Source organism: Podarcis filfolensis (assembly GCF_964270895.1).
Source record: "Podarcis filfolensis genome assembly, chromosome: W".
Classification (NCBI taxonomy): domain Eukaryota; kingdom Metazoa; phylum Chordata; class Lepidosauria; order Squamata; family Lacertidae; genus Podarcis; species Podarcis filfolensis.
Window position 1 is genome coordinate 4,118,453 of NC_139619.1, and position 25,448 is coordinate 4,143,900.

The window sequence follows — 25,448 nt, forward strand, 5'->3', positions numbered from 1 at the left end:
CAGGCAATCTGGCACAAGTGGGTAGGGTTGCCATCCGCCCGGAATTGCCAGGATTTGGCCGTTGGAAACAAGTGTCCATGCGGGAAACGCTTGAATGTCCAGGAAAATCCAAACATATAGCAATTCTACACGTGGGGAGTAGGGACGCAAACGCAAATCAGAATAAATCAAAGGCTGGGAAAGTTCAAACAGAACCCCCCCCCCACACACACACACACACTATTCCTCAAGATTTGTTTTTAAGACACAGGATCATAGAATTGTGGAGTTGGAAGGGACACCGAGGACCATCTAGTTCCGTTATTCCCAATCAGGGGTCCGTGGCCCCATCCCTTGCCTCCCTCCAACTAATTTTCTCTCATTTTGGCATGGCAATAGCATACATTTTATGGGCGGTCTTGTTGTTTTTAGTATACCTAAAATCCTTTGCTTATTACCCACATTTTGTTCAAAAAATTGCTTTGCAGAGGTAACTACCATAGAGTTATCAAATTTTTCAAAAGTAGGGGGTCTGCGGCTTGGCTTTTGAAAAATAAGGGGTCCTCAGTAATCAGCCAATTAGGAACCACTGATCTAGTTCCATCCCCTACAATGCAGGAATAATGCAGTTGGCCTATACAGGGATCAAACTTATGACCTTGGCATTATCAGCACCCCGCTCTGAACATCTGCGTCACCTTCAGAGTTGTTGTTGTGGGAGCTGTAGTTCACCAAAGTAAATATTGAAAGGATCCTCTTTTCACATCAAGGACAGACCATGCCAAACATCTACCTTATGCACAAAATTGACTCCCCAAGCTCTTCTTGTGTTTTAAGACGCTGGGATGTGGGGAGCCGGAAATTCCACTGGGCTGGCAGAAGCCCCTTTTGTGACTCAATAGAGCTCTGTCTTCAACCCCAATATTAGTTTGGAAAACTCATCCCTTTTCCTTTAACACACTCTCCTCCCCCCACTTTCCTGCATTCCACTCTTTTCCATATCGAAAGCAATTTCTAATGTCCACTGCCAGGACCAGCTGAGGATGTTCTTGCTTGAGGCAGAAACACCCTGAGCCTTGCCTCTGCTTCTCCTTTAGGAAAGGAGGCTGGAGAGGAGCAGGTTGTGTTGGCAAAACCCTCACAAGGGCCTGACCGTGGTCACAATAGTGGCATGGCTGCAAGCATGGTGCTCTATGGACCTTGATCTGCCCCACCTTGAGCCAATGGCCTCGCAACGCCTCATGCGCAGGTTGGCCCTGCCAGTTCCTAGGGTGCCCAGTTGGATTATTTCAGTGGGGAAGGAGGAAGTTCCCAATCCTGTTCCACTGCTCTCCGCCTACTCCCCCCCCTCAAAGTCATCCATCTAGCCTCCACTCCATCCCACTTCAAATGAAAATAAATAATAAAAGAGCTCCCATCCAGACTCTGCAGTCTCCATAGCTGCTCTCAGAGCTCCAGACTCCTTTGGTCATTTTGGGGACTCCCTTGAGAAGAACAAGTGGACATCTAGGAGTTGCTGTTGGTGGTGGTGGCGGGAGCAGGGCTCAGCTCCTCCTGCTCTTAAGTGTGCTCTGCTCAGTTCTGCAGCCTTATCCCTTGGCACCAGGTGCACATATGCTCTCATAACCCCCTCAAGCCAAGCCCAGTTCTTTTTCTGCCTCTGTTCTCCCTCCTACCACTGAGCCCTGGAGACAAAGCTTAATGGGGAGAGGGGAGGGCAGACCTCCCCTCAAGAGTCTATGCAATAATTCGCAGCCAGCTGCTGCTGGGCTGAAACTTGCAAGCTGCAAGCAGTATGAGGAAGGAGAGCAATTGAGAAACACCTTGGGGAAGCAATGTAGCCCTCTTTCTGCACCTGCAAGCCTTGTTGTGAAGAGCGAAGTCAGATTCCATGGTATCTGCACGACCTGATGCCCCATGCAGCACCCCCTCTCCACAGCCTCTCCCTCATGTGTGCTGCGAGGGCCCAAGGCGGCTACATTTGGAAAGTCTGGCTGAGCTTCAGAGCAGTGGAGAAACCAGCAAAGGCAAGTGTAGCTCCCCTCCAAACACCAGAACAATCTCTGCACAACGGATCTTTCATTTTGAAACAACCGCTTCCCAATAAATTAAGAGTGTGTGTGCACCAAGTACAGGAACCCAGGACACAAAAGCAGAAAGACAAAGTTGCAGAACTTGGGGTCGGGTGGGGAGCCCAACCCAACCCAGCTGTACCCACTGCCTCAGCTCCCCTCCTGCTGCCCAGCCTGCGCCCCCTCCTCCTCCCTGGTCCCTTTAGGCAGTGCTTAGTGTCTCATGAAGAATGAACACCCTAGAACTCTACTTGGCAGAATGGGGACAGATAGCTGAACTATAGAGAGCAGGCTAAGGCGTACGTGGGCCACAGTGGCTGCCCTGCCCCTTCTTGATGAGCATCAAGGCTGGGGGGACAGAGAAAGAGGTCCTGCAATCCCAGGACAGGCCAGGAATCCTTATGCCTGGTACCCACCAAGAGTAGCACATGCTCAGCTGCAGCAGAAGGGGAGAGCGTGGACTACTGCGCAGGGACTGAGAGCAGCAGTGGTGGTAGTAGGATGGGCAGGGGAATGACTGTCCTCCAACAGGGTCCCTCCCCAAGCACCCTGAACCTGCTGCCAATGCCCTGGAACCATGTGGAAAGCCAAGTGTGCAACCGTGTCAGGAGTCAAGAGGAAAAGGTGGAAAGGGCGAAGCACAGGGAAGGGAGCTGGCACATGGCAAGATGGCACAAGGGGAAGGGCAGGCACCAGAGAACAGAGGCTGGGCCTTGCCTCTTCCCTCCCAACTTCGTCTCCAGTCACGCTTGGCACCTTTCGGAGTCATCCGCCCCCAGCAGGAAGCCCAGGAGGAAGCCGATGGCACTCGGCAGAACGTTGGGCAGAGGCCGTAGCAGGAGGCTGGCGAAGAGGGTGGCTGCAGGGAAGCGAAAACATTTGCATGAAGGGAGGCCTTACCTAGCATGTTGCCACTGACGTTGTTGCTCTCAGAGTATTTCTGCAGCTCCCGCAGGAAAGCCACCACGAAGCGGAACACGTTCTGGTGCGACCGCGGCAACTGGCAGATCACCTGCAAGACAGGGAGGGGCGGTTTGGAGTTTCAGTGCAGAGCTTTGCTAGAGGAGGGGCATGGATCACTAGCACGGTGTACTTGTTATGTTTGCAGGTTTAGACCTGGCATAAAAAAAAGAATGTTTAAAATGGTAACCGGACTAGAACTCTGCTGGGAACTTTGGGGAATAATACAACTGTAGAGTCGGAAGGGACCACAAGGGTTAACTAATTGAACCCCCTGCAATGCCTAAGGTGGGACTCGAACTCAGGACACTGAGATGAAGAGTCTTATGCTCTACCAACTGAGATATCTTGGGGGAAGGGCCATAGCTCTGCAGTAAACCACCTGCTTTTCATGCAGAAAGTCTCAGGCTCCACCCCCAGCATCTCCCAGGAGGGTAGGGAACATCCCTTGTCTGAAATCCTGGAGAGCCACTGCTTGTCAATTTCGACAATACTGAGCTAGATGGCCCAGTATATGGCCGCTTCCTGGGTTGGAAATTCAAGCGAGGTTCACTGAAACAGGTGGGCTATTGTTACAAGTCCTGGTCAGAAAGCAAAAAGGCAACATGTGCGCACCCCACCCACCCTCCACAACCGAGAGGGATGGTTATCAAAGGAGACATCAGCAACCTCTGCAGTTAACAAGGCTTCCCAGACCAGACTAGCCCTCCTGCCAGTGTGCCGGTTTACTGGCTTTCAGGGATGTTTTAGTGGATTTCCTGTTACTCACGGCAACATTTGGACTAGATGACTTTGGAAATCCCTTCTGATTCTATGCTTCTGTACACACCACAGACCAGCCAGGAAGAGATGGGGCTCTGGGGCCGACCTGGCGACAGAGGTGGCTGTCATGTGAGCACTCAAGGCAGCGCTGATACAGTTCATAGCAAAGGACTGGTTCTGGCACTGCCTCCAGGAAGATGAGCAGAGCTTCGGCCACCGAGTGGTCACTGCCAGCTATTGACAGCCTGGCAAGGGAAGTGTTCTGTCCTGTTACCTGCAGCCTGCCTCCTTCCCAGGCTGGTCCAAAGCAAGAAGCTTGGTCCTTATACATCTGGGCCCACCTTGCAAGTTCCCCCTTTTGGCGCAAGGTGGACCTTGAACCCGCAGCCCTGAGATTAAGAGTGTCACGCTCTACCAGCTGAGCCATCCCACTGTAATTATCCCACACCTCCCCTCTTGACGAAGCTGCCTGCAAAGCTGATCTGCCGAGGAAATGTCCTTCTGCAGGCATGGTTTCAATCCAAACAACAAATACTAATGGTCAACTCCAAAAGTGCGGTCAAGAAACCCTGCTTGCCAAAGAACAATTGAACGCACCCTTGAAACTCCTTTGCAGCCATGTCTCCACACCTGACACCACGTAAGATGCTAGATGTGGGGCCTGCAGGCCTGTCAAGATTCCCCACCTCTGCTCTATCTAGCCAGGCTGCTGTTTTCAAATGGGGGTTAAAGCTGTGAAGCTGTTTGGATGCATGACTGGACTTGACTGTGGGTATTTCATTGTGCTGTGTCCCAGAGCCTTAAGGATGGGGTGGCCTAGGAACCTAAGCCACCAGGTATATAAAAGTGAGGTCCACTCCAGCCAAGAGCGAAAGAAAACCACCAAGCAGCCCTGCTCCCCAACAATGTCCCCCAAAGAGGATACGGATCGTCTCGGGAATGCTGGTGTCCAGGCACTCAATTCTCTCCTGCAGCTCGTCCTGCGTGCCCGGGGTCTGGAAGAGGTCCTCCTGAAGCAGAGTATCACCCATGCATTCGGAAGGGATGAGGTACATCCTGGATAGCATGAAGAACAATCCAGCCCTGGGGTGCATAATGTGAGGTCGAGGAATGCCACAATGGAGAGAAGCCCATCACCAAGAGAGCTGGCACAAGGGCTGAGAATTGTATCCCGCCTGCTTTCCACAGTAGCATTCCTACTACCCTTCTCCTGATTTGGGGCAATGGGAGAGTGAAATCATTCCCTGCTTCTTCTAGTCGCCAGTCTCAGAGAGCCGCTTTGCTAGGGATAGACAGACAATGGTTGGGAACACTTGGGTTCTTCTGAGCCGCTCTAAGGAATAGTATATGCTGGATGTCCCACCCGCTGCCGCTCCACCAAGGTGCCACTATACTCACAGCAGGAGCTTGTAAGAGCGAGTCGGTAGCTAAGATATAAATCAATTGGGACTTTTGGAACCTGCACACCCCAAAACTGGTACTGGATTCCAGCCCACACCCATCCTTTCAATGGTACCGTCCCCCTCAGCTCACCTGGTGGCAGGCATTCTTGAAGAGGTGGTCCACCAAAAGCCAGAACACCTTGGCCGCTCAGTGGAGTCATCACCATCCTGGGGTACGATATCCAGAAACTGCTTCTCCTGGAGGTCCAATGACAAGCGGGACTGGCATGAGAGCCTGACAGAATGTGTGCCTGTATGCATTCTTTCCTTGCTCCAGCTGGGTGGACAAGTCTTGCCCTCTGAGGCCACAACTAGGGCTGGGCAATAGCTGGCTTTCAACACGGTGATATATCACTAGCTAAACATTGCAATACACCAATATATCACAATGTCTGAAATAAGATGGAGCTATGTAGAGGCATTGTCTGGCTTCACAGTTTCCCCCCACATGGTGTTTTTTGCATAGTACACACACACATCATGATTCGCAATATATTGCCAGGTCAGAAATTATGAAACTAGTCTCACTATCTAGACTTCAAGCTGATTTGAAAATATATCTATATTGACATATCGCCCGGCCCTAGCCACAGCAAGCATCTCGAGTGGGGAAACAAAAAACAAATTGCTTGCACCCCAAATCCAAGCTCCCCCTCCCCCTATTAATATGCAGCTAGTAATCCTCCCACTCCGGATGTGCAGTTCACCCAAAAGCTTACTAAATATGCAGCTGTGGACATGGGGTTTGGCTAGAGAGCCAATGTGGTGTAGTGGTTAAGAGCGATAGACTCGTAATCTGGGGAACCGGGTTCGCGTCTCTGCTCCTCCACATGCAGCTGCTGGGTGACCTTGGGCCAGTCACACTTCTCTGAAGTCTCTCAGCCCCACTCGCCTCACAGAGTGTTTGTTGGGGAGGAAGGTAAAGGAGAATGTTAGCCGCTTTGAGACTCCTTCGGGTAGTGATAAAGCGGGATATCAAATCCAAACTTCTCTTCTTCTAACATTTTATTTAAATTGTTGGAACCTGCCCTGGGACCTTAGGGTGAAGGGCAGGAAATAAGTAACAAAAACAGCAACAGAACATGGATGGGCCTTCATAGGTTGATGGGCTGCAACCCCAGCCAGCATGATGAGATGATGGGGTCACATGTTCACCACCCCTTGTCTAGAGCACGTTGCAGAGGCAGTGGTAGAAACTGAGCAACAGCTGGAGCCCCAGCCCACGACTTTATATGGGCAATGCAGCACACAGCAGCTGGTGAACCATGCCTCCGGCCTCCTTCCCATCTTCCTCTCCAGAAATGTTCAGGGTGGTTAGTTCTATCTCAAGCTACCACATTCAAGAGAAAGAGAAAGAGAGGAGTGGGGAGCAAGAGAGCTTTAGGAGAACAGCAATGGCAAGCAGCCCATCACTAAAAGGAGTTGGCAAGGATGGAGAATTTGATCCCCTCATCCCCAGGGCAGCTGTTGATTAGGACCCAGTTCATCCCCCCTCCCCCGCCGCCAATACTCCCCACCCCTGTCTTGAGAGAGAGAGAGAGAGGGTGTGTGTGTGTACTGGTGTGGGGAATGACACATGCTGTATCAGAGTCTTAGTGCAAGAGTAGCTGGTGCATGCTAAAGAACACAGGAGCCTTGCTGGGTTAGATCAGCATTTTGTCATAGCTGTCAACTTACAGATTTGAAAATAAGGGACCAGCAGTCTTGAAAATAAGGGACCAGCAGCCAAAATAAGGGACCTGCAGCCTCAACTGTTCCAGGCACTCCAGTCTTCCTGTCCTCCTGCAGTCTGGTCAAACTCACACTGGTAGCTTCGAGAACACCGTCCAACCAACTTTGTAACCAGAGGTTCAACTGAATAGAATCTGAATCACATGCACCACAAGGCCTATGCAGCCTCAACTTAAGATGGCTCCCCGGCCTGGCTTTGCACTGCAAAGTTTGCAGCAGCACGTGCAACAAAATGGCGTCCAGCATTCAAAAACCCCCTCAGCTTGCATTAACTAGCCACACACAAGGCATGCAAGCTCCACCCCCCAGTCGTTCTTAGACTTCTTATTGGGTGAGCAACACAGCCAAGCAACACAGTTGGAGCCTCCCTCCTCCCTGGCCGGCAGGGAGGGAGGGAGAGGAGCTGCTTCCTTTGAAATTTAAGGGACATCATTTAAGGGACATCCATCAATAAGGGACAGCAGCGGGACATGGCGCTGGAATAAGGGACTGTCCCTTCAAATAAGGGACACTTGACAGCTATGCATTTTGTTCCCACAATGGCCAACCACATGCCCTTGGGAGTCCATAGGGACATGGGGACAATAGCACTCTGTCCATAATGTTCCCCAGAAACTGGTAATCAAAAGCATGTGGTTTGTGATAATAGTGGCAAGAAATAGCCCTGACCGGTAGCCACTGATAAACATATCCTCCATGATTCTAAATGTCTACAGCTGTCCAAATTGACAGTCACCACTGTCTCCTTGCGGCTAGGATAATACACCCAAGTCTATCTGATTTCGAGAGGAGTGACATTTCCCTGAGCCACCCCAAAGCAGCCACTACCGCTTCCCAAATGCCAGTGCTCAGGTGGTAAGAGTAAGCCAGAGTGGCATAGCCTGTGCAGCAGTTGCTGAGCACAGAGACAAGGAGAAAACTGGCTCTTGGGGCCAGAGGGGGCTGGCGCCTGCATCATAAGACTGGGCTTTCTGCCTCCCGGGCTGCCAATCGCAAGCGGACCCAGAGTCAAGCAGCGCAAAATCAGTGACAAGCAGTGATGGCAAATTCTGGTTTCGTCTCCGTTCTCCTCTGCCGAGTTCTACAAGGGCCACGTTGAGACTAGGGAAGAGACCAAAGCAGAGAGCTAGAGCCACCACCTGGACTGGATTTGAGTCAGAAGGCAGGCAGGTGCTGGTTGCATGAGAGGAAAGTCAGGTTGGTGGGGTAGTGCCTGGTTTGCCCTAAGGGACCAGCTGCCACTGCATGGAGCAGCTGCTGATCGTTGACAAGGGCAACTCCATTTACGTGCCTTCGAGGCACATGCACACTGCCGCAAAGCTGGAAGGGGCACTTGAAGGAGCAAAAATGTGCCCCCCAAGAGCACAAAAGTGGCAAAGCGGCATGGAAACAGCATCTCGACTCCCTCCCAGGAGCTTTGGCACCGACCTTTCAGGCCTGTGGAGAGTTGGAGCAAGGAGTTTTGCAGGGAGGCTGCTGGTTTTCAAAAGGCCTTTCAAAAGGGTTTCCGGAAGTTTAGAGGGTGTTTGCAGGCTTTTCCAATGCTGTCCCCAATATACGCAATTTCATTTAAACGCACGGTACCTCGGAACGCAACCCCCGTGTAAACGGGGCGTTGCCTGTACCTGATTTGACCCCGCTACAAGAACATCTAGAGGATAGCAAACCAACTGTTACCTTTTCTAGGAAGCTGTCTTCTCCCTGAGATCAGAGGAGGAAGGCAAGAGCAAAAGACAACCAAGGGTGTTAATGGCACAGGCCCTGAGAAGAGAAAGAAACAGCCCGTTGGCTGAACAGTATCTGGGCAGATGGCAGGGAAATGCACACGGTTCAGTGGCCCTGCGAAAGGGCAGGTGGGAGGACCAGAACCTGGGATGACTCAGTCAAGGCAAACAAAGGGCATGAACAGCACACAGGAAGCGGATGCACAGCTACAGAAGCTGAAGCTGAATGCAGCGGAGGACCCCCAGCCCCCACATTTCTGAGTGGAAGAGCAGCTGTTTTTCAAGCAGGCAAGCAGAGTGGGAAGGGTAGACATCCAGCACATGAACCTGCCAGGTAAATCAACCCCTTTCCCTACCAGGTCAATAAGTCTGGTGACGGGAACATCGCCAATCGGCTGCCTCATCCAGCACAAGGCTTCCAAGGAGGTCCCGAAGCAGCTTGGTAGGTAGCTCCCACTGATGGTGAGGAAATAGTCCTTGCCACGGTCAAGGTGAAGGACAAAGATAGCCTCAATCTTCTCTTCCTTGCTGACGTACACATCCAGGGAAATGTCCACCGTCTCACCTAAAACGGGAGGAGGTCAGGTAGATACAATCTTTGGCACAGCCAAGTTGGCTTGTCTGTAAATTGAAAGTTAAGACGGTGAAGAATTGAACAGAAGGACACAATAGGAGGCTGATGGATCAGGCCAATGGCCCATCTAGTACAGCATCCTGTTCTCACAGGTGTATGGGGGAAACCTTAACTTCAAGAATTAGGAAAAGAAGCGACTCAGTTCCCACCCCCACCCCACTTTCCTCTCTAGTCCTCCAAAGCAGCAGCTGCACAGAAGATGGTGACAGGATACTGGGGGGTGAGAGAAAGTGATCCTAACAAAAGAATATAAAAAGGGAAAGGATTTTTGCGCCCCCAATGTAACTTTCTTTTTTAGTTTACATTTCATTGAGTTTTTAAAAGTTTGGCTAGTTCTATATTGTAATGGTTCTAGGGGTTGCTCGTGCGTAAATCGGCGCCACACCTGGCTGCGTTACCTGGGTGAACTCTTTCTGTCCAGACAGCCACTCACCCGTGGCTGTCTCAATCGCTGGCAGAATCCGTCAGTGGGCATTTCTTGAACTTCTTCCAGCAAAGAAGCTCTCTGACGCCTAGTCTCCGCCTACTCTCCCTGCGCGGAAGCCTTCTGCGCAGGGAGGGTGTGGGCAGCGGAGGACCCGTGCTCTCCCCACTGGTCTCCGGCGAGGAGTCATGGAGCCACCTTGCCGATTCCCCCATCTGCCCCCCTTCTCCACTGGTGCTACGCTGATTTCCTTCCCCAGAAGATGGGCTGCTTCTCTCCCTCCCGGGACGCTCTCCGGAATCCTTCTGGAGCCCTCCCTCTCCCTCGGGCTCCGATGGCAGTTCCCTAACATCCACCTCCTCCCCAGGACCCCCTCCACCCCCGGCACGATTTTCCGATTCAACCTCGTCTCTTTCCTCGGCCGACGATGTGGGGAATCCCCTGAAGGAGCTGTCACCATCCTCTGAGGATTCAAAACCAGCTTCCCACCTGCTCCGATCTCTTCCCACAGGGTGGACCTCCCAGTCTGATTCTTCTCCCTCTGACACCTCCCCTCCCTCCTCTTCGGAGGCAGGAAAACCCACAAAGTCCCCTTCGTCGTCTGTGGTTCCAAATTCTTCCTCCCAGAATCTCGCTAGTGGTTTTGGCTTATCCGGCAACAAACTGTGGAATTCTCCCACCAGATAGCCGTCATTGATTGATTCAGTGGGGACCCACGTGTTTTCTGACCTGGGTTCTCCCTCCCAAGCTACCAAGTACTCCACCTGGCGACCTCGCCACCTTGAGTCGAGTATTTCCGTGGCTTGGTTGCGGTGTTCCCTCTCCTCTACCAGCGGGTGGGTGGTGACTCCTCCCTCCCGCCCCGGAAATTCCCGCCCCTCCCTGTACGGTGAAAGTAGGGACCTATGGAACACCGGATGCATCTTCATGCTGCCAGGCAACTTGAGCTTGAATGCCACGGGGTTCCCCTACTGTGTTACCTCAAAAGGCCCCAGCCGCCTCGGCTGCAACTTCTTGCACCCTCCCTTTAGGGGTAACCCTTGGGTTGACAACCACACTCGGTCTCCCACCCGTATGGCCTCCCCCTCCCGACGGTGCTTGTCCGCCTGCCTCTTGTAAACTTCCTTGGCCCGCTCCAAGTTCATCTTGAGTTGCTGGTGCAAGGCCTCCATTTCTTCTACAAACTGCTCTGCCGCGGGTACACTCCACCTCTCTTCCCCTTCCCCTGGGAAAGCCCTGGGGTGACCCCCATAATTGGCCATGAAAGGGCTCATTCCCGTGGACACATGTTCCGCGTTATTGTACGCGAATTCGGCCAGCGCTAGCTTCTCCACCCAATCGCTCTGCCTCTCGCTGACATAACAGCGTAGGTATTGTTGGAATATACTGTTCGCTCTTTCCGCTTGTCCGTTAGTTTACGGGTGTCTGGCCGTCGAGAAGCTCACCTCAACCTGCAGCAAACTCATGAGCTTCCTCCAGAACCTGGAAGTAAATTGCTTCCCCCGGTCTGATAAAACCCTCAAGGGGGCGCCATGCAGCCTGAAAATGTGATCCACAAACAGCCTGGCAGTTTCCTCTGCCGTCACCGCATGTGAGCAAGCGATAAAATGGCACATTTTTGTTAACAGGTCCACCACCACCATGACGGCTGTTTTGCCCCTTGACTTGGGCAAATCGGTCATAAAATCTATGGATACTACCTCCCATGGTCTTCCCGGTGTGGGTAAGGGTTCCAGTAACCCCGCGGGTGCCGCCCTCTCCCCTTTAGCTCTCTGGCAGCACTCGCACCCTCGTACATACTCACGTACATCTTCCCTGACTCTTGGCCACCAGAACTGCCTGGTGACAAGCAACATGGTTTTGTGTTGACCGAAATGCCCCGCCGTCGGGTTATCATGGAGCTGTTTGAGTACCCTTCTCCTCAAGTCATCCCCTGGTACATACAGTGCTCCCCTGTAATACAGTACCCCTTCTTTCTCCTCAAAACCCCCATGGTTTTCCCCCGTGCCCCTGAGTTCCCTGATTTTGGCTTGGGCGAATTCATCGTCCCTCATCAGCCCGGTTAGTTCTCGTCTCCCTACTAATACTCCCCCACACACCCATCTGTCCTCGGGGATCACGTGTCGGGCTTCTGGTGGTCCTTCTCCCTCCGTGTACTCCGTCTTCCGGGATAGGGCGTCTGCTCTGACGTTTTCCTCTCCCGGTACGTACCGAATCTCAAAGAAAAACTTGGAGAACTCCTGAGCCCATCGCACCTGTCGTTGGTTGAGTACTCGTGCAGTCCTCCAGTATTCCAGGTTCTTATGGTCCGTGCACACCTGGATCTTGTGCTGCGCCCCTATTAACAAATGTCTCCAGCGTCGAAAGGCTTCATAAATTGCAAGCAGTTCCCTGTCATACACCGTGTAGTTTTGCTCCGACTTGCTCAACTTCCTCGAGAAGAACGCGCACGGCCTCCAGCTGGACTGGTCCCCAGGCTGGAGCAGCACCACCCCTACCGCTCGGTCTGATGCGTCTGTCTCCAGCCTCATTGGCTTCTGCAGATCCACGTGCAAGAGCTGCTCTTCCGAAGCGAATGCCCTCTTTAGTCTTTCAAAAGATTGCTGTGCCTCTTCTGTCCAGACGAACTTCTTCTTGCTGCTGAGACAATCTGTGATGGGTGCGGTTAAGTGGGTGAAGTTCTTGATGAACTTCCGATAGAAGTTCCCAAACCCCAGGAACCTCTGTACATCCTTCCGGGTCTTGGGGGTCTTCCATTCCAGCACCGCCTGCACTTTGCCTGGGTCCATAGCTAGGCCCTTGTCCGACAACCTGTATCCCAGGAACTCGACTTCTCGGGCGTGGAATTGGCACTTCTCCAGTTTGACCCACAACTGGTTTTCCTGTAGCCTCTTTAGCACTTCTCTGACGTCTCTCACATGCTGCTCCTCGTTGTCCGAATAGATTAACACATCATCTAAAAAGGCCACGCAGTTCTTTTTTTTTTTATTTAAATATTTATTGGTATTTTCAAGAAACATATGACAAACAAAACCACAAAAATAGCCAAATTAAAAACAACACTAAAATCCAAACTTAACAGAAAAATAATAAAAAAGAAAAAAGAAAAAACACATAAAGTTTCAGATACTTATTTTCCTTAACCTTATTTCTCAGACCTCCTCGCACCTCCCCTTCTTGTATTCCAATTTAAATTGTCAATTCAGCAAGTCCTTAACTTATTTCTTCACCCTAACTTAAACGTTTATTCTAACATACTATTATTTTACTTTGCTTCTTTTTTCCATTTCCTCAATTTATTTTTACCAGCCTTATTTTCTTTTAATTTAAAAAAGAAAGAGAGGAGAAACCAATTTTACCTTATCAAAATTACACATCAATACTTATACCTCCTTACTTATTCTTAAACCTTTTCCCTAAAGTCGACCAAAATTTCCCTTCCACGGTTTCCCCAATTTCCATACAACTAACAAAAAAAAAAATATAGCAAGAAAAGAAGAATAAAAGACAGATTATACTTATATACCCTTTGGATTTCCAACCTCCACCCACCCTTTTCCCGGTTCCAGTCCCCAACCAATACCCATCAGTCTTTATGTTCTTTAGCCTGGAGATCTCACGTCCGAGGCCCTTATATCTCTCTCAGTTCCTTTCTGCCGGCCTCTTTGATAGTCCTTGATGTTAAACCCCAAGTCTCGGAGAGGCTCCGGCCCAACAAGATCCATGTTACTTCCAGCCCGTCCTCCACACTTAAAAGCGAAGCCTACGGGGTATTCTAACTCTTGCTTCAAATTTCTTACAAATCCATATGTCCCCGAAGCTCCAGCTTTCGCCTTCAACAATTCTGTGATCCTCAGGTCTTCAGATCTCCTCCAAAGGGGATCTCTCCATTTTTCGGACTCCCATTCAAACCGGGCTTTCCACATCCAATTTTTATTGTCCTTTTTTGTCATCATGTCAGGCCTCCTATTACCACTCTCCTTTGACTCGTGCAGAATTCCAGCTCCTCCTTCATTTTCTTCAAAAGCAACATGTTGTTCCATCGTGTCTACACTTTCAGTTTCATTTATTTGTTCAGTAGAATGGGCTCCCTGTTTCAAATCCTTATCAGGCTCAAGACAGTTGTTTACTGTTAAGTGTAGTGCTGAGACCTCTGTAGACAAAGCAATGTACTCTTCTTGTAACTTTCCCAAGAGAACAAATGCTCTGTCCAATTCTGCTTGAATTTTACATGCTCCAGCCATTTTTGTAATGTAATGTCCCTATTACCCCTCTAGGGGGATTTTAGTTCCTTGATATTCCTTTCAGCTCAAAACCAAAAGTCCAGTTATTTTGTATCAGCCCTCCTTATTTTCAACAAGTTATACCGAGTGAGCCAGCAGAAACAGCAAAAACAATGTTCTCTTTTTCCAGCTGACAGCTAGTTGACTGACAGCTAACTTGACAGCTGTCAAACTCTTCGATACAACAGGCTTTCTCCTAGGACGTTCCCGGGTCTAGGGGGGGGGTGAAACTTCAATTTCCCAAAAATTCTTTTAATCCTCCGGTAAATCTTCTTATAATGTTAAAACCGTGAAGTCAAGATCTTTTACTAACAAGCAAGAAACAGATTTCCTCGACCTTAGCTGCTCGGTCCTTTGCTTTAAGTTGTTTACAAAGGGGGGGGGGTGGACTTCCTTTTTAGCCCCTTCCCGCTCGTTCCAGATCCAGAATAGAATTTTTTTTTTTTAAGTTCCAATCTCCGTATTACTCACGGGTTGATGTTTGTAATCCAATCGATCAAAAGAAGAAGTTGGCGCTCTCTGTCAATGGCTTGCGGCTTCACTCCGTAGACGAGGGAGTACTCTCAGCACCACGCCGCCCTGCCTCCGTTCCGAAGCCTTTAAAAAGGCTCCGTCGCGGATTGGGGGGGCGCAAATGGTGCCCGCCGAGTCTCTGTGTTCACAGGCATCCGCGCCTGTGATTTTAAGGGTCCCCGCTTCGCCGCAGCGGCCAGACCCAGACGCTACGGAGCCGATTCCCTCCGGAGCTCGGAGGGAATCCGCCATTAAACAATGGCGCCAACCGGAAGTCCCCAAGGCCACGCAGTTCTTGTACAGCAGGGGTCCCAACACGTGGTGCATGAAAGCTTGAAAGCAGGCGGAGCCCGACTGTAATCCAAATGGCATAACGAGGTACTCAAAGGCTCCTGGGGAGTGAACATGGTGGTTTTCCATTCGTCCCCCTCCCTCATTCTGATCAAATTGTATGCCCCTCTAAGGTCCAGCTTGGTAAAAATTTTCCCCTGCCTCACCCGTGTTAAAATGTCATCAATCCTGGGCATTGGGAAGGTCACGGGTTCTGACACGAGGTTGACGCCCCGGTAGTCCACAACGAGCCTCGGCTTATCAGTATCCTTTTTGTCCACAAAGAACACCGGGCTGCCCCCCACCGCCCTTGATTCTCTTATGAAACCCCTTTTTAGGTTCTTGTCAATGAACTTCCGCAACTCATGCATCTCCTTGTCTGACATGGCATACAGTTTACCCACTGGTAGCTGAGCTCCTGGGAGTAGTTTGATTTGACAGTCGAAGGGCCTATGGGGGGGTAGTTTATCCGCTTCTTTCTCGCTGAAGACATCCTGCAGGTCAGCGTATTGTGGTGGTATCTTTCCCTTTTCCCCCACCGCCATACCTGCCACCCTGGCTATGGCCATCCTCGGGGTTTCCCCCCCATGACAGTGTTCCAAGCAGTGAGCTGACCCAAAGGCAACTGTCCGTTGGTGCCATGCCACTACTGGATCATGTAGTGCCAGCCAGCTCATTCCTAGTATGATTGGTGGTCCTGCCAGTGTGGCTACGTGAAAGGCAATGGTTTCTGTGTGTCTGGAGACCCTCATTCTCATGGGGGGAGTCTGGTGCGTCACTTCCCCTCCTAGGAGCTCTCTGTCATCAATGGTCGTTACTTGTAAGGGGCACTCTAGCGCCAGGAGGTGTAGCTGGTGCTCCAGCGCGAAATCCTTGCTGAAAAAATTGCAGGAACTGCCTGAATCCAGCAGTGCCTTAACCTTGATTGGGTGCCCATTAGGGAGTTCTAGCACCACCTCTATGGCTATGGCTGCTTGGGGGGGGGGGTCTGGCTTGGGCACTTTTACTGGTTGCTGGCCTGGCTGCTGTGCCCGCTGATCGGCAGCCAAGCGTTGGCTTTTCCCTGCTCCTGATCTCCCCCCTCCTCACAGCCAGCAGCCCCCACCATTCCTTGCCATGCCTTCTTTTGAGGGCAAACCCTGGCAAAATGTCCTGGCTGTTGGCAGAGGAAACACTTTTTGACTGTTTTCCCCTCCTTTCCCTCCTTCTTTCGAACTTCGCTGGAGTTTGCAACCCCCTGCGCCCGCGCTCCTCCAATATCCATTGGTTCCACTGGCTGGGAAGATTGCTCCAGTATTTCAGGAATGCGGTTGTCATGCCAACGCTCTCCCCTCCCTTCCTGCTTCTCTAGAGCGCGCGCTTCTTGGCGTACTCCTATGGCAAGTACAGCCTTAGTCAGCTGATCCATCGACTGAGGGCGGGGCGCGCGGGAAAGTTCGTCCTTCACTGAGGGGGGATAAGCCTTCCTCAAATAGCATTTGCACTGGTTCCCAAGCTAGTTGCCACCCAAGTCTATGGATAAGCATCGCAAAACGTGACCAGTACTCTCTAACTGACTGGCCCCCTTGCTTGCAAGCCATCAGTTCCCTTCGAGTCACACTCTGCTCCAACTGACTTGAGAACATGGCGTCCATGGCGCCAAAAAACTTCCTGAGGTCCTTAAGGGCAGCATTCTGCGTTGCCATTAATGGCCGGATCCATTCCCTGGCAGCGTCCTGAAGATGCCCGATAACATAAGCCACCCTCTCCCCATCGTCAGCGAAGTCATCATACTGCAGTTCCAGCGCGTACTGTACCTCCGTCCTGAATGCATTGTAATCCCTGGGGTTTCCCCAAAACTTGTGCACCAGTCCCGGTACCTTCCTTGCGATGGGGGTGGGCTTTCCTTGGGCATCCTGAGTCCGCCTTTCATCCAGCCGCGCCGCCAGCTGAGCCACCTGCCGTTCCAAATCTCGGTTTCTCTCCTCCAGATTTGGCGCTGCTGCTGCTCCCTCTCCGGCGCCTGCTCCTCCGGTTTGACTCATGATGCTGCCTGTCCTGCCGTTGTGCACAAGCAACGTCAAGGACTAACGGATTGCTGTAAAGGAATTAGGGGTTGCTCGTGCGTAAGGGGTGGTTGCTGCTTTAGGCAACGTTCTCTGGCTAAACCTTTCCCTGGCTGCACAGCCCTAACTCCGTGGCTGTGTCAGTCGCTGGCAGAATCCGTTAGTGGGTGTTTCCTAAACTTCCTCCAGCATAAAAGCTGTTTGACACCAAGTCTCCTCCTAAATTCTCTGCGTGGAAGTCTTCTGCGCAGAGTGGGCGTCGCCAGCGGGGTTCCTGGGCTCTCCCTGCTGGTTTCTGTGGCAGAGTCTTGGAGCCATCCCTCCGACTTCCTGGTTTCACGCCCATTCCCTTCCCCGGAGGAAAACTTCTCTCTCCCCCTCATGGTCCCTTCTCCTGCATCGTCTGGGAGTGTTACCTCCACTCTGGGCTCCGATGGCAGTTCCCTGACAATATCGTACCCCAGGATGGCGATGACTCCACTGAGCGGCTAAGGAGTTCTGGCTTTTGGTGGACCACCTCTTCAAGAATGCCTGCCACCAGGTGAGCTGAGGGGGACGGTACCATTGAAAGGATGGGTGTGGGCTGGAATCCAGTACCAGTTTTGGGGTGTGCAGGTTCCAAAAGTCCCAATTGATTTATATCTTAGCTACTGACTCGCTCTTACAAGCTCCTGCTGTGAGTATAGTGGCACCTTGGTGGAGCGGCAGCGGGTGGGACATCCAGCATATACTATTCCTTAGAGCGGCTCAGAAGAACCCAAGTGTTCCCAACCATTGTCTGTCTATCCCTAGCAAAGCGGCTCTCTGAGACTGGCGACTAGAAGAAGCAGGGAATGATTTCACTCTCCCATTGCCCCAAATCAGGAGAAGGGTAGTAGGAATGCTACTGTGGAAAGCAGGCGGGATACAATTCTCAGCCCTTGTGCCAGCTCTCTTGGTGATGGGCTTCTCTCCATTGTGGCATTCCTCGACCTCACATTATGCACCCCAGGGCTGGATTGTTCTTCATGCTATCCAGGATGTACCTCATCCCTTCCGAACGCATGGGTGATACTCTGCTTCAGGAGGACCTCTTCCAGACCCCGGGCACGCAGGACGAGCTGCAGGAGAGAATTGAGTGCCTGGACACCAGCATTCCCGAGACGATCCGTATCCTCTTTGGGGGACATTGTTGGGGAGCAGGGCTGCTTGGTGGTTTTCTTTCGCTCTTGGCTGGAGTGGACCTCACTTTTATATACCTGGTGGCTTAGGTTCCTAGGCCAGCCCATCCTTAAGGCTCTGAGACACAGCAAACTGAAATCCCCACAGTCAAGTCCAGTCATGCATCCAAACAGCTTCACAGCTTTAACCCCCATTTGAAAACATCAGCCTGGCTAGATAGAGCAGAGGTGGGGAACCTTGACAGGCCCGCAGGCCCCACATCTAGCATCATACGTGGTGTCAGGTGTGGAGACAGGTAAAGACATGGCTGCAAAGGAGTTTCAAGGGTGCGTTCAATTGTTCTTTGGCAAGCAGGGTTTCTTGACCGCACTTTTGGAGTTGACCATTAGTATTTGTTGTTTGGATTGAAACCATGCCTGCAGAAGGACATTTCCTCGGCAGATCAGCTTTGCAGGCAGCTTCGTCAAGAGGGGAGGTGTGGGATAATTACAGTGGGATGGCTCAGCTGGTAGAGCGTGACACTCTTAATCTCAGGGCTGCGGGTTCAAGGTCCACCTTGCGCCAAAAGGGGGAACTTGCAAGGTGGGCCCAGATGTATAAGGACCAAGCTTCTTGCTTTGGACCAGCCTGGGAAGGAGGCAGGCTGCAGGTAACAGGACAGAACACTTCCCTTGCCAGGCTGTCAATAGCTGGCAGTGACCACTCGGTGGCCGAAGCTCTGCTCATCTTCCTGGAGGCAGTGCCAGAACCAGTCCTTTGCTATGAACTGTATCAGCGCTGCCTTGAGTGCTCACATGACAGCCACCTCTGTCGCCAGGTCGGCCCCAGAGCCCCATCTCTTCCTGGCTGGTCTGTGGTGTGTACAGAAGCATAGAATCAGAAGGGATTTCCAAAGTCATCTAGTCCAAATGTTGCCGTGAGTAACAGGAAATCCACTAAAACATCCCTGAAAGCCAGTAAACCGGCACACTGGCAGGAGGGCTAGTCTGGTCTGGGAAGCCTTGTTAACTGCAGAGGTTGCTGATGTCTCCTTTGATAACCATCCCTCTCGGTTGTGGAGGGTGGGTGGGGTGCGCACATGTTGCCTTTTTGCTTTCTGACCAGGACTTGTAACAATAGCCCACCTGTTTCAGTGAACCTCGCTTGAATTTCCAACCCAGGAAGCGGCCATATACTGGGCCATCTAGCTCAGTATTGTCGAAATTGACAAGCAGTGGCTCTCCAGGATTTCAGACAAGGGATGTTCCCTACCCTCCTGGGAGATGCTGGGGGTGGAGCCTGAGACTTTCTGCATGAAAAGCAGGTGGTTTACTGCAGAGCTATGGCCCTTCCCCCAAGATATCTCAGTTGGTAGAGCATAAGACTCTTCATCTCAGTGTCCTGAGTTCGAGTCCCACCTTAGGCATTGCAGGGGGTTCAATTAGTTAACCCTTGTGGTCCCTTCCGACTCTACAGTTGTATTATTCCCCAAAGTTCCCAGCAGAGTTCTAGTCCGGTTACCATTTTAAACATTCTTTTTTTTATGCCAGGTCTAAACCTGCAAACATAACAAGTACACCGTGCTAGTGATCCATGCCCCTCCTCTAGCAAAGCTCTGCACTGAAACTCCAAACCGCCCCTCCCTGTCTTGCAGGTGATCTGCCAGTTGCCGCGGTCGCACCAGAACGTGTTCCGCTTCGTGGTGGCTTTCCTGCGGGAGCTGCAGAAATACTCTGAGAGCAACAACGTCAGTGGCAACATGCTAGGTAAGGCCTCCCTTCATGCAAATGTTTTCGCTTCCCTGCAGCCACCCTCTTCGCCAGCCTCCTGCTACGGCCTCTGCCCAACGTTCTGCCGAGTGCCATCGGCTTCCTCCTGGGCTTCCTGCTGGGGGCGGATGACTCCGAAAGGTGCCAAGCGTGACTGGAGACGAAGTTGGGAGGGAAGAGGCAAGGCCCAGCCTCTGTTCTCTGGTGCCTGCCCTTCCCCTTGTGCCATCTTGCCATGTGCCAGCTCCCTTCCCTGTGCTTCGCCCTTTCCACCTTTTCCTCTTGACTCCTGACACGGTTGCACACTTGGCTTTCCACATGGTTCCAGGGCATTGGCAGAAGGTTCAGGGTGCTTGGGGAGGGACCCTGTTGGAGGACAGTCATTCCCCTGCCCATCCTACTACCACCACTGCTGCTCTCAGTCCCTGCGCAGTAGTCCACGCTCTCCCCTTCTGCTGCAGCTGAGCATGTGCTACTCTTGGTGGGTACCAGGCATAAGGATTCCTGGCCTGTCCTGGGATTGCAGGACCTCTTTCTCTGTCCCCCCAGCCTTGATGCTCATCAAGAAGGGGCAGGGCAGCCACTGTGGCCCACGTACGCCTTAGCCTGCTCTCTATAGTTCAGCTATCTGTCCCCATTCTGCCAAGTAGAGTTCTAGGGTGTTCATTCTTCATGAGACACTAAGCACTGCCTAAAGGGACCAGGGAGGAGGAGGGGGCGCAGGCTGGGCAGCAGGAGGGGAGCTGAGGCAGTGGGTACAGCTGGGTTGGGTTGGGCTCCCCACCCGACCCCAAGTTCTGCAACTTTGTCTTTCTGCTTTTGTGTCCTGGGTTCCTGTACTTGGTGCACACACACTCTTAATTTATTGGGAAGCGGTTGTTTCAAAATGAAAGATCCGTTGTGCAGAGATTGTTCTGGTGTTTGGAGGGGAGCTACACTTGCCTTTGCTGGTTTCTCCACTGCTCTGAAGCTCAGCCAGACTTTCCAAATGTAGCCGCCTTGGGCCCTCGCAGCACACATGAGGGAGAGGCTGTGGAGAGGGGGTGCTGCATGGGGCATCAGGTCGTGCAGATACCATGGAATCTGACTTCGCTCTTCACAACAAGGCTTGCAGGTGCAGAAAGAGGGCTACATTGCTTCCCCAAGGTGTTTCTCAATTGCTCTCCTTCCTCATACTGCTTGCAGCTTGCAAGTTTCAGCCCAGCAGCAGCTGGCTGCGAATTATTGCATAGACTCTTGAGGGGAGGTCTGCCCTCCCCTCTCCCCATTAAGCTTTGTCTCCAGGGCTCAGTGGTAGGAGGGAGAACAGAGGCAGAAAAAGAACTGGGCTTGGCTTGAGGGGGTTATGAGAGCATATGTGCACCTGGTGCCAAGGGATAAGGCTGCAGAACTGAGCAGAGCACACTTAAGAGCAGGAGGAGCTGAGCCCTGCTCCCGCCACCACCACCAACAGCAACTCCTAGATGTCCACTTGTTCTTCTCAAGGGAGTCCCCAAAATGACCAAAGGAGTCTGGAGCTCTGAGAGCAGCTATGGAGACTGCAGAGTCTGGATGGGAGCTCTTTTATTATTTATTTTCATTTGAAGTGGGATGGAGTGGAGGCTAGATGGATGACTTTGAGGGGGGGGAGTAGGCGGAGAGCAGTGGAACAGGATTGGGAACTTCCTCCTTCCCCACTGAAATAATCCAACTGGGCACCCTAGGAACTGGCAGGGCCAACCTGCGCATGAGGCGTTGCGAGGCCATTGGCTCAAGGGGGGGCAGATCAAGGTCCATAGAGCACCATGCTTGCAGCCATGCCACTATTGTGACCACGGTCAGGCCCTGCTCCTCTCCAGCCTCCTTTCCTAAAGGAGAAGCAGAGGCAAGGCTCAGGGTGTTTCTGCCTCAAGCAAAAACATCCTCAGCTGGTCCTGGCAGTGGACATTAGAAATTGCTTTCGATATGGAAAAGAGTGGAATGCAGGAAAGTGGGGGGAGGAGAGTGTGTTAAAGGAAAAGGGATGAGTTTTCCAAACTAATATTGGGGTTGAAGACAGAGCTCTATTGAGTCACAAAAGGGGCTTCTGCCAGCCCAGTGGAATTTCCGGCTCCCCACATCCCAGCGTCTTAAAACACAAGAAGAGCTTGGGGAGTCAATTTTGTGCATAAGGTAGATGTTTGGCATGGTCTGTCCTTGATGTGAAAAGAGGATCCTTTCAATATTTACTTTGGTGAACTACAGCTCCCACAACAACAACTCTGAAGGTGACGCAGATGTTCAGAGCGGGGTGCTGATAATGCCAAGGTCATAAGTTTGATCCCTGTATAGGCCAACTGCATTATTCCTGCATTGTAGGGGATGGAACTAGATCAGTGGTTCCTAATTGGCTGATTACTGAGGACCCCTTATTTTTCAAAAGCCAAGCCGCAGACCCCCTACTTTTGAAAAATTTGATAACTCTATGGTAGTTACCTCTGCAAAGCAATTTTTTGAACAAAATGTGGGTAATAAGCAAAGGATTTTAGGTATACTAAAAACAACAAGACCGCCCATAAAATGTATGCTATTGCCATGCCAAAATGAGAGAAAATTAGTTGGAGGGAGGCAAGGGATGGGGCCACGGACCCCTGATTGGGAATAACGGAACTAGATGGTCCTCGGTGTCCCTTCCAACTCCACAATTCTATGATCCTGTGTCTTAAAAACAAATCTTGAGGAATAGTGTGTGTGTGTGTGTGGGGGGGGGTTCTGTTTGAACTTTCCCAGCCTTTGATTTATTCTGATTTGCGTTTGCGTCCCTACTCCCCACGTGTAGAATTGCTATATGTTTGGATTTTCCTGGACATTCAAGCGTTTCCCGCATGGACACTTGTTTCCAACGGCCAAATCCTGGCAATTCCGGGCGGATGGCAACCCTACCCACTTGTGCCAGATTGCCTGGCATACATTACAAGCATCTAGTCACATCCCGGGGCTAGCCGACCTGACGGGAAGAGTCCGCGACCAGAAGGAGGAGGAGTACCAGAAAGAATGGACAAAATTCAAAGATTATTTAGCTGAATATATCAAGATAACCTAATTGGAAAAGCTTGCAAATACGAGATAGGCTTCGGATTTAAATATGTAAGGATAGGAATTAAGATGTTTCAAGCTAGATTAGAAAGAATGAAAGATGTGAAGTGATCAAGTTAATTTTTTTTTTTTTTTGAGAAGATTGATTTTGGAAAACTGTTAAAATGAAATACAATGAAATTCAACCAGGGGGATTTGAGGAAGTCACTTAACAATGTTATCAAGATTGGTTTAATTACAATTAGGATGTTTGTTTGTTTGTTTGTTTGTCTTAAAAATTTTTTTGGAAAATTAATTTAAAAAACTGAAAAGAAAAACACCATAGATTATTCAGAATCCCAAGCAGCGACATTGTGAAACTTTCATAGGAATAAAAGGTAGGGGGGAAGGAGGCACAATGTCAAGCAGGCAACAGAATAAACCCGAGCACTGTGGGTCTAAAACCGGCCCCTGAATCTCTTGCTCCCCACTCTGCCCTTCTAACAAGACCATTTTTTTGCTTGCTGGATGGCTGTGTGCAATGAGAGCTCAGTCACTGAGGAAGGGTGCTGGCCCAGTGGGAGAAGTATGTGCTTGGCATGCAGGCGATCCAGAAATCCATTCAAGAGCAAAATTCCAGTTCTCATGTTTTCTGTCGAAATGGCTAATTTAAAGGGGAATAGCATGGTGCCTTCCATAGAGTCAGACCAAGGAGAAATTCTGTAAGCAAAGGTAGCAGGCTTTGAAAAGCTTGTGCAGATACACAAGGACACATTGCTAAAAGAAACAAAGGGATTTGGAGGGACCATGAGTGAACAGGTAGTACCAGAATGTACAGAATTGTACCTAGAAAAAGGTTACAACTGGATTACCTTTTTGTAAACAAAAGCAACAACAACCCCCAAAATAAAACTCGGAAGCAGCAGGACTCCTTAGGAACTCTTCAAAAAACAAAACACAAAACTGCATATCCCTACCTAGTCACCAAATGTGAGGGGAAACGTAAGCCAGCATCTTACACTGCTTTAAATGATAGCCAGATTCTGCAATTTTTTACCACACCAGAAGTAAAAGCACGGGGCATTAATAAGTTTTTGAAAAATCATGCACTTCATTTGTAGGCAAGGGAAAGCTTTCTGAAATGTACAAAATCTTACTAAGACACACAATCTGTTGAAATGACCAAGCAGCGGATGAGATTTGGGGACAGTGGTGTGCCGCCTGGGGAAATGTTCCTTTCCATTCACCTTAAGCAAAGATGTGGTGACCTTGTGCATCCATAAATAACTTTCAGAAATGTATTTCATTACTTCCCAAAGCTTCTCAATGGGCTACCAAATGGCATTTCTTTCTATTTTGGATGAAACTGGGGAAGCAGCTTTAGAAGAAGGGGTTGCTGACATTCACTGGCCTGGAAAACACCTGATGCCAATATGATGGCATAGCGGTGTCCGCAAATTGTGGGTGGTGAATTGCTTGGGTGGCCTCTCTTGAGAAACGTTGCCAGAAAATGTATGAACCTGTTTGTGATAAAAAGTGATTCGTAAAACTGCAAACAGCAGGTGTCCCAAGGTTAGGGAGAAAACATGGCAACGAAAGAGGGGGGAGATTAGTTCAGGGTCAAGCTGGATGGGTTGTCAAGGAAACAGTGTCCTGCCCATCTTTGTGACATCTCGTGCTGCTTGTAGAAAAGACAGAAGCTACACATCCCCGTCGTGGGATAGTTGGGAGGAGTTGGCTGAGACAGAACTGGGACGGAGAAGCAAGCAAGCAAGCGAGGGACCAACAGGGGAGATAGGTGTAGACTTTGCTTTGCTTTGCTTTGCTTTCACTTTATCATTTCATTTTCATTTGTATATTTTGTGCACATATTTTCCTGTATATTTTAGACAGAGAGGAGTAGCAATAGGGTTAGAGGCAAGGTTCAGAGTTAGTGTTGTGTGAGCATTTTAAAGCAGTTGAGTTTAAACAGAAACGGATTTCACCTGAAGAGATGGCCATCATCGTGAATCTGTAAGTAGGATTTCGTCTGCTTCTTTTTTTTAATCTTCTGGGGCGAGGGCTTGGGGTCCCCCACACGGCCAGCATCCCCATGGAATTCAACCCCTTCCTGAACAGCTTAACTTCTCTTCCCACCCCCCTCCCTTTCCCCGCCTTCCCATTCTCCCTCAAATCTCATTGCAGCTCAGCTGGTTAGAGGGAGCTGCAGATAGCACCAAGGTTGCAGGTTCAATTCCCATAAGGTACAGCTGCATATTCCTGCATTGCAGGGGGTTGGACTAGATGATCCCCAGGGTACCTTCCATGATCATTCTTTTGGGATGCTTTTTATTACATTCATAGCCCACTTTTCATCCAAGCAGTTCAAGGTGGCATTGATGGCTTGCCTTTCCTCCCATTTCCCCCCTCACAACAAACCTGTTAGGCAGGCTAGGATGAGAGTGACTGGACCCAACATCAAACTGTGCACTTCATGACTGAGTGGGGATTTGCACTCGGATCTCCCAGGTCCTCCTAGTCCAGAATTCTAGCCACTATACACCCCCCTCTCTCTACCCCTTCTTCGTTTCTCAACTCTTCAGCCATCAACTGCAACAGACAGGGGTT

At 50.7% G+C, this 25,448-nt stretch overlaps 1 long non-coding RNA gene and 1 pseudogene across 2 annotated transcripts in view; one reads left to right on the plus strand and one right to left on the minus strand.

The window, feature by feature from the left end:
* The window catches only part of LOC310753795, a 537,002-nt gene that overhangs the window by 164,284 nt on the left and 347,270 nt on the right, over window positions 1–25,448 (plus strand). The gene's annotated exons all lie outside the window — the stretch shown is intronic.
* LOC310753700 (inositol polyphosphate 5-phosphatase OCRL-like) overlaps window positions 2,795–25,448 on the minus strand; it is a 248,152-nt pseudogene continuing 225,498 nt past the window's right edge. Inside the window, exons 11-13 of the transcript in view lie at window positions 3,880–4,007; window positions 2,952–3,063; window positions 2,795–2,910 (exon numbers count right to left, since the gene is read on the minus strand). The product of the transcript in view is annotated as an inositol polyphosphate 5-phosphatase OCRL-like (transcript). The remainder of the gene's footprint in view (window positions 2,911–2,951; window positions 3,064–3,879; window positions 4,008–25,448) is intronic.